The sequence below is a fragment of the Mustela lutreola genome, chromosome 3, assembly GCF_030435805.1.
Source record: "Mustela lutreola isolate mMusLut2 chromosome 3, mMusLut2.pri, whole genome shotgun sequence".
In the NCBI taxonomy this organism is placed as follows: Eukaryota; Metazoa; Chordata; class Mammalia; order Carnivora; family Mustelidae; genus Mustela; species Mustela lutreola.
Window position 1 is genome coordinate 195,859,688 of NC_081292.1, and position 7,476 is coordinate 195,867,163.

Below are 7,476 nucleotides of genomic sequence, written 5' to 3' on the forward strand. Positions count from 1 at the left end.
TTATTCCCATTTCACAATGAGAAAACTGAGACTTAACGAGATTAAGTAATTAGTCCCAGCTCACACAGCCAATAAGTAATGGAATCAGGTCAACCCCAGACAAAGAAACCAAGTTCCATGGGATGCCTGGGGGACATCCATTAAGCAGCCATTAAGCAGCCAACTCTGGATTTCAGCTCAGGTCCCTGGGCTCGAGCCCCGTACTAGGATCCCCATTCTCTCCCTCTCTCTGCCCCTCTCCCTGCTCACTCTCTCTAAGATAAAGAAACCTTTAAAAAAAAAAAAAGGAAAGGAATGGAAGTGAATTCCACACTCTTAATTACCACTCTATACTCATGTGCTTGTCTTCATTTATCTGGTCAGAAATTACTGGTAACATGATTTGGGGCCTCATATTTTGGTGGAAGAAGGGTACACTTAGGTCCCAGACGAAGTTTTAAAATATTCTAATGCAAAAAAGTTTTCCTAATAAATTCAGGAGCTGTGTTTCCATCTCAAGGAGAGGAAACACACTTTATGTATGGTATGGCTCGCATTAGTTCAACTGGGTATGCATATTCTTATTTGTTCTGAATCTCTTTGCTTTTTCCCAACCAACACGATTCTTTGTAAGCCACTTGGTCATAACTGATATTAAAGGGGAACAGGCCTTGCTCTGATGTAAATGTGCCTTATGTCCAAGACCCCTGGGAGTGATCCTGTCCGGGCTGCCTCTTCTAAAAAATCTCAGTTAAGAATGCAGTTACTTGTGGTTTTAAATATTCAGAACTACTTTTCATGTGCTTGGAAAATAAACTGGGCAACAATTTCCGTTCACCCCCCCCAGGAAGCACTTTATATTTGCTTTTTTCTTTTTTTCATTCCATGACTTAAGAGGGTTTTGATTTGTGTGTGCAGAGGCCTGGGGTGAGGGTGGGGAATGGAAAGTCTGTTACGTTAAAAATGGAATGTTTATTATTCCTTGCCTTGTGGGCACCAGCCTGGGTGGTGCTGTGTGCTTGCTTTTTTGAAGTTCCACAGGTGAATAGCTTTCTTTTGCTTTGCTTGAAACCTACTGAAAGCAACATGTGCATGTGTAGAGGAGCCCACACGCCAGAGCCACTGAGCTCCAACAATGGGGTTTTTAAAAAGCTCCTGCAAAGTTATTCATGCTTCACCTAAACTTGGTTTGCCATTCTCTGGGAGAAAAGCATCGAAAGAGAAGTGTTCTCCTTCATCAGGATGGTTTCTCCTCCTCACTTCTCTCCATTGTTGAGAGGTACCACCATTCAGTCGGTGAATCAGCCAGAAACCTGTGTATCAGCTCCCTCTGCTCCTCAGAAATTCACTAGCACACCCTATTGTTCTACTTCCTGGCTGCAGCCATCTTGTTTCTTTTCTTTTCTTGCCAGTGTCATTGCTTTAAATCAGGCCTCCAGCATCTCTCTCCTGATCTCTCTGTTCCCACGTTTGTCCCATTTCAATCTGTCTCCACAGTATACCAAGAGTAAGTAATCTTTACAAAATGTAAATCTAATTCATCTTGCTCCCCTACTTAGCACCCTCCGTTGGCTTCCTGTAAGTCTTAGGTAAGACCTAACCTCCTTACAAGATGCTTTACAATAGGCCCCCCGTTTAACTTCATCTCTTGCCACATCTGCTCTTTCTTCCTTCTGCAATGGATGCCTCAGCCATATTGAATGATGTGGTGTTCTTCAGATTCCCCAAGCTACCCTTCCTCCAAATGCCAGGAGCCCTCTTCTTGTCCCTACTCTCCCTTCCCAATACCTCAGCCCCCCTTCTCTATCAAGAATCCTACCATGCTTCAGGCCTTTGCTTACACACCCATCAATACATCAAAGATGCCTTTCCTGATTCATTCACTACCAACAACTTCCATAACTAAAGTCCAAAGAAGATGCCTTCTTTGCATCCATATCGTCAATGTTTACCACAGCACCAGGGGCACTAATAAGACACTATATGTTAACTAACTTGAATTTAAATTTAAGAAAATTTCCACCATCACTATTTGCTGAATGAATGAATGTTTGAAAAATCCTTGATTTTTTTAAGGAACCATATTACCTCTGGAATAACCACCAATTAAACACTTTGCTCTTTGAATCATAATTTGAGGACAGAAAATTATCAAGATGTCTGCATTTCACACAGAAATTAATTCAATAATATAATAATCATTCTGATTTATCTCTTATCCAACCTTTTGTCCATCTCTAAACATCAAACAAAAGAACAGTCTGTTTTAACAGGCAAATAGTTTCTAAATTAAAAGTAATTAATTCATGAAGCCCAGAAAAATAATTGCACATTTCCATAAACAGTGAAAACATCCAGTGTAAGATGTAACTATAAAATGAATTATTTATATTTTTAGCAAAAATACCCCAACATAGTCACTTTGGCAAAGAAGGCCTTCCTTCTGGTGATGGTGCCATTGCACAAAAACATCATAAAGCACCTCCCTGCATCTCATTCCCTTTAGCCTCTCCAGGGTTCTGGTCCCCTCGGTCCCATATTTAGCCCCTGGACCACCTACTATAGTTCCTTCCCTTTTATTGAGGGAGCTGGGAGCTCTCCGGTCATTAACACATTTCCTCAGACCCAGCAACCCTTGCCATCTCTTGCTATCTCTCCTTTCTTAGAAAGGAGATGTCCATACTTAGTCTTCCTAGATATTCTTGAATGCACTGTAGATTAATTTTTGTCTCTATCATTCCATTGAAACTCTTTTCCCTAAGCCCACTCATGAGCTCTACAATGCCAACTCCAACCAACATCCTCTATCTTTCCCTTCCTTGACCTCTCTGAATCATTTGATGCTATACTACTTTATGTTGATATTACACAGACTTTATCTTGAAACAGTAACACCCATTTCTGACTGAGTAATCAGAACCAAGAACCATTATGCTTTTTTAGACTACTTTGCATATGCTTAATCAGATCTATTCTGTGTTGAATTAAAGTCAAACTCTCAGAAGGAAACCTTTAGCTTCCTGATCTCAAACATTTCACTGCAGCCCCTTCATGGTCCCCATATATGGTCAGAATCATTGCTGTCTTCTTTTTAACATCTCTCAAGCCCCTTCCAGTGTGAGCCTCTTTGCTAGTTCTTCCCATGTTTCTGTCCTCCTAAATGCTGATTTGATATTCCCCAGAACTGAAGCTTCAATTCTCTGCTTTCCTCCTTCTATATACTTTACCTAAGTGATCAAGCAGATAATGTCTTGTTAATTAAAAAATTACATGGGTTAAAATATCTGCCCCATGTCTCTTCTGTGATTCTGTGATTCAAACAAATGTTTGAACTGTAATGGTATTGCTGAAATAAGTGCATAATCTTTCCCAAAAGACTGAAACTCAAAAGACTCACAAGCTTATACGCATACAGGGGCCAGGCAGATGGAACACATGAATGAAGTGGACCTGGTATAAAGCAATAGGGAGGGGAGGAAACCGGGGCAAATTGGAGACCACAAAGGAGAAGTAGCCAATTAGATCCAGCTATACATTGCTAAAACAGAATAGAAGTCCAATGGAGCCATACTTGCTGAATTTTCCCAAAGAGATTGGAAAGTCTAGTTTTGATGGGAAATATTCCAATTCTTAAATTTTGCAACTCATTTAAATAATTTAAAATATAGTGTGAGCCAGCACAATAGAAGACAGGTAAAACATTCAAGGATCCAGTTTGGCCCATGAACTATCAATTTTTAACCTCTGTTTTAAAAGATAACTCTTTTGCGGTGCCTGGGTGGCTCTGTGGGTTAAGCCTCTGCCTTCAGCTCAGGTCATGATCTCAGGGTCCTGGGATCGAGCCCCGCATCGGGCTCTCTGCTCAGCAGGGAGCCTGCTTCCCATCTTTCTCTGTCTGCCTCTCTGCCTACTTGTGATCTGTCTGTCAAAGAAATAAATAAAAATCTTTAAAAAAATAAAAAATAAAAGATAACTCTTTTGGCAATACATAAATATGCATATAAAGTCAGAAGACTCTTGTTCTAGACCTCGCTTTATCATTTACCAGCTGTGAGGCCCTGAGCAAGATACCTAACTTCTCTGAACAGAAATTTATTTTCTATAACCTTCGGGGTTCTTGTGAGGACCAAAAGCTGATGGACATGAAAGCTCTTAAGAACTATCACATGCTACCAAGTGATCTAATTATTATAATGTTTAAATTTCATGACTTTTTACATAAGTTTCTGATATTTTAAAAATACTTTATTATATTTTGACACATCTCAAATTTTGCACATAAGATCAAGATGCGTGACCCTCTTTTTCTGAAAACATGACAATATCATTGACCTTTCTTGAGTGGCTACTCAGAGTAAGATTTTAATAACTTCTTCCAGTAATTAATGTATTTTTAGAATGTAAAATGACTTCAAGCTTATGAAATTTATTCCATTTTAAAACTGTTTCTTTTTTTTCTGGCTTGCTTTGCAAGCACCCTCAGGGCAAAGGTAGCTAAAACACAACATTGGAATTTGGTAGAAATTATGGAGGTTAAGTCAAATTACATTAGGTTTCTTGGGTTGTGCTTTGTGTGAACGGATGACACCTACTGGCATAAACTGAAAATCTGCTTTTTTCTTTTTAAGAAGAAAAATAAATGTTCATCTTTTAAGATTTAAGGGGTGGGGAGAACATGTAACAGAGTCCTCCACTGGCAAAGTGTAATTGCTAGAGGTACAGGTTCCATAGAATTCCATAGAATCATGAGAAAATGTCCATGATACAATTAGTAGAAAAAAACGAGTTACATGTATTATACATATATGAGGTTAATGTTTAAATTTTGTATGAAAATTTATAAATAAAAAATATAAAGTGTATATAAAAATTCAAAGGATAGGCACCAGAAATTAATTTGCTTGTATAACAAATGTTTGTTTTCCCTTTGTGTTTTTCTGAACTTTTGAAATCTTTTCCTATGAACATGTATCATTCTCATAACAGGAACAACTAAGCACTGTGTGTGTGTGAGATACTTTTTTTTTTCTTTAGCAAAAGTCTTATGAAATTATCTTATGCATGAGGAAGCAAAATACCAAAAGCACAAAGGACAAAAGTGATTAGATAGCTTAATAACAAGCTTTACATTTTGGCCAGGCGAAGCCTCTGATTTGTTCTTCGTTTTTAAAAATATCCATTGTTACCTAATTATTTTTCCAAATGAACCTAATAACCATTGTCAAATGTTCACAAGTTCTCTCTGTCCAACATCCTCACACCTCAAATCCCACTGGGATTTTGAGTTCATTTGGCATTTCGTGCCCAGATCTATGGTACTGCTTCTAATCCCAGGAGCATCCTACAGCCTGGTAATTCATAGCTTTCATTAACCATTTCATCTTAAAAGTCCAATGAAAGTTTAACATGTACAAAATTAATCTCATATTTTTTAATCAACGTCCATCTTTATTTCCTAAGCACTATTTCATGTCCTGAGGAGTCGTTACTAGCTACAGGAAATTAGCATGTAACAAGAGTTTTCCTCAGTCTTGAGTCCAAACCACTTGAGGAGAGAAGGGCAAGGATCTTACAAAGACTAGTGGTGTTCACCAGGAGATTAAATGGGTGATAATAACTAAGGCAAATGAGTAGCTGTTTTAGATTCATGATAGGTCAAGAATAATCAGAGATGGCTGCAAAGCTTGATAAAGAAGATAGAGCAGAATGTCTTGATGATGAAGCTAGGTAAAAGAGGTGATAAAAGACAGAAAATGTGTTAATTCATATTTGTATGGCATGGTGGAGGTCATGTGACACCTGCACATACACTAAGTTAAAAACCATTGATTTGCACAGAATAGTTATTATTTCCCTTCTTACAGGAATGGAAACCTGAGTCTCAGGGAAGTTGAGTATTTTGCCCAAATTAGCTAGATCAGAGTGAAAATCAAAACTCCTCTGTACTTGCTTCAGATTAGTATTCTTATAAGTATGTAGGAAGAAAGAGAGAAACATGCTGGGCTTATTGAAGATTATCTCGGAGGCTTTGTTCTATATCAGTCTCTGACAGTTTATAATTTCCTACGCTTAAAGAATGCAGTTAGGAATAATCTTGGACCTAGCCTCTTCTCATGCAACCATTGCTCGTTCTCCAGATTATATATGTATCGAAATATCCAGACTTCTTTGATGTTAGCTTTTCGTAAATCATTTGATATTAAAATATAAAAAAGTTTTGGTGGGTACAGTTATAAAGCAATAAAAATCAATGCCCCCCCCAAAAAAAGAAAATTAATGTCCCACTTTATTATCGAAACTTCAACCATAAGAGACTCTTAACTCTAGGGAACAAACTCTAGGGAACAAACTCTTAACTTCCTAGAGGAGAGGTGTGGGGGGATGGGATATTTGGGTGATGGGTATTAAGGAGGGCACTTGATATAATGACCACTGGGTGTTGTATGTAAATGATGAATCACTAAATTCTACCACTGAAATTAATAAGACACTATATGTTAGCTAACTTGAATTTAAATTTAAAAAAATTTCTACCTTAAATCTTAGAATTATTTGTAACCATTATAGTGGGCTTATTATCAAGAGTCCAACCTGGACCCCCAGCCCAGATGATGAGCAGTTTCCTCAAATGTTTGATAAAATCATTATACTACGTAGGGTTCTATTGCAGATAACAGAAACCATTCTCTCTAGATTAACCAGGAAGTGATTTGTTATCAGATATTACAAAATACTTGGAAAGTCTGAAGAAGTAAACTCTGGGCTTAGCTTCCAAAAATAATTCCCCAACCCTACAGCTAACAGAGTTCCTATGATGATCATAAAAGCTACCATGGACACTGTTGGAGACTGTTGTGTCAGAAATCTGCTGACTGTAAGACTATCCTGCCTCTGCCGTAATTTGTGCTAGCAAAATAGATGTCTTCCCCTTCTCTTCCATTAATGTGATTCCAAAAGTTAGTGCTGTGTTGGCACATCTGATTGGCTGAACCAAAATTCAGTTGAACCTTAGCCATAAGAGAGCCCAGAAAAGTAGCTTTCCTATTTCCCACATTGGCAGGAGAACTCATTCAGAGGCTGGAACGAAACTTGAGCAAGCCAATTTTTAGTATCTATAAAAACAGCGTTTCACATCAGCTAGAAGGAGAGTTAATTAATAAATAATGACAAAATCTTTGGATACCTGGTTGGAAAAAAATTTATTTAGATCTATAGTTTACCATACACCAAAATAAAATGCATATGAATTTAAAAGTTATCAAATTCACATTAAAAAATAAAAGAATATTAAAAAGTATATTCTAGGTGTAAAAGCAACAAAACAAATCTCCTAGAGAAACAGTAATAGGTTAGATCCAAAAAGAATTCTACAACATAAAAATTAAGGATTATAATTCAAACAGATTACAAACAATATTTATAAGAAAGAGGCAAAGGATTGATATTTTCATATGTAAAATGCTATGAAAACTGACAGGAAAACATTAAGACCCCACA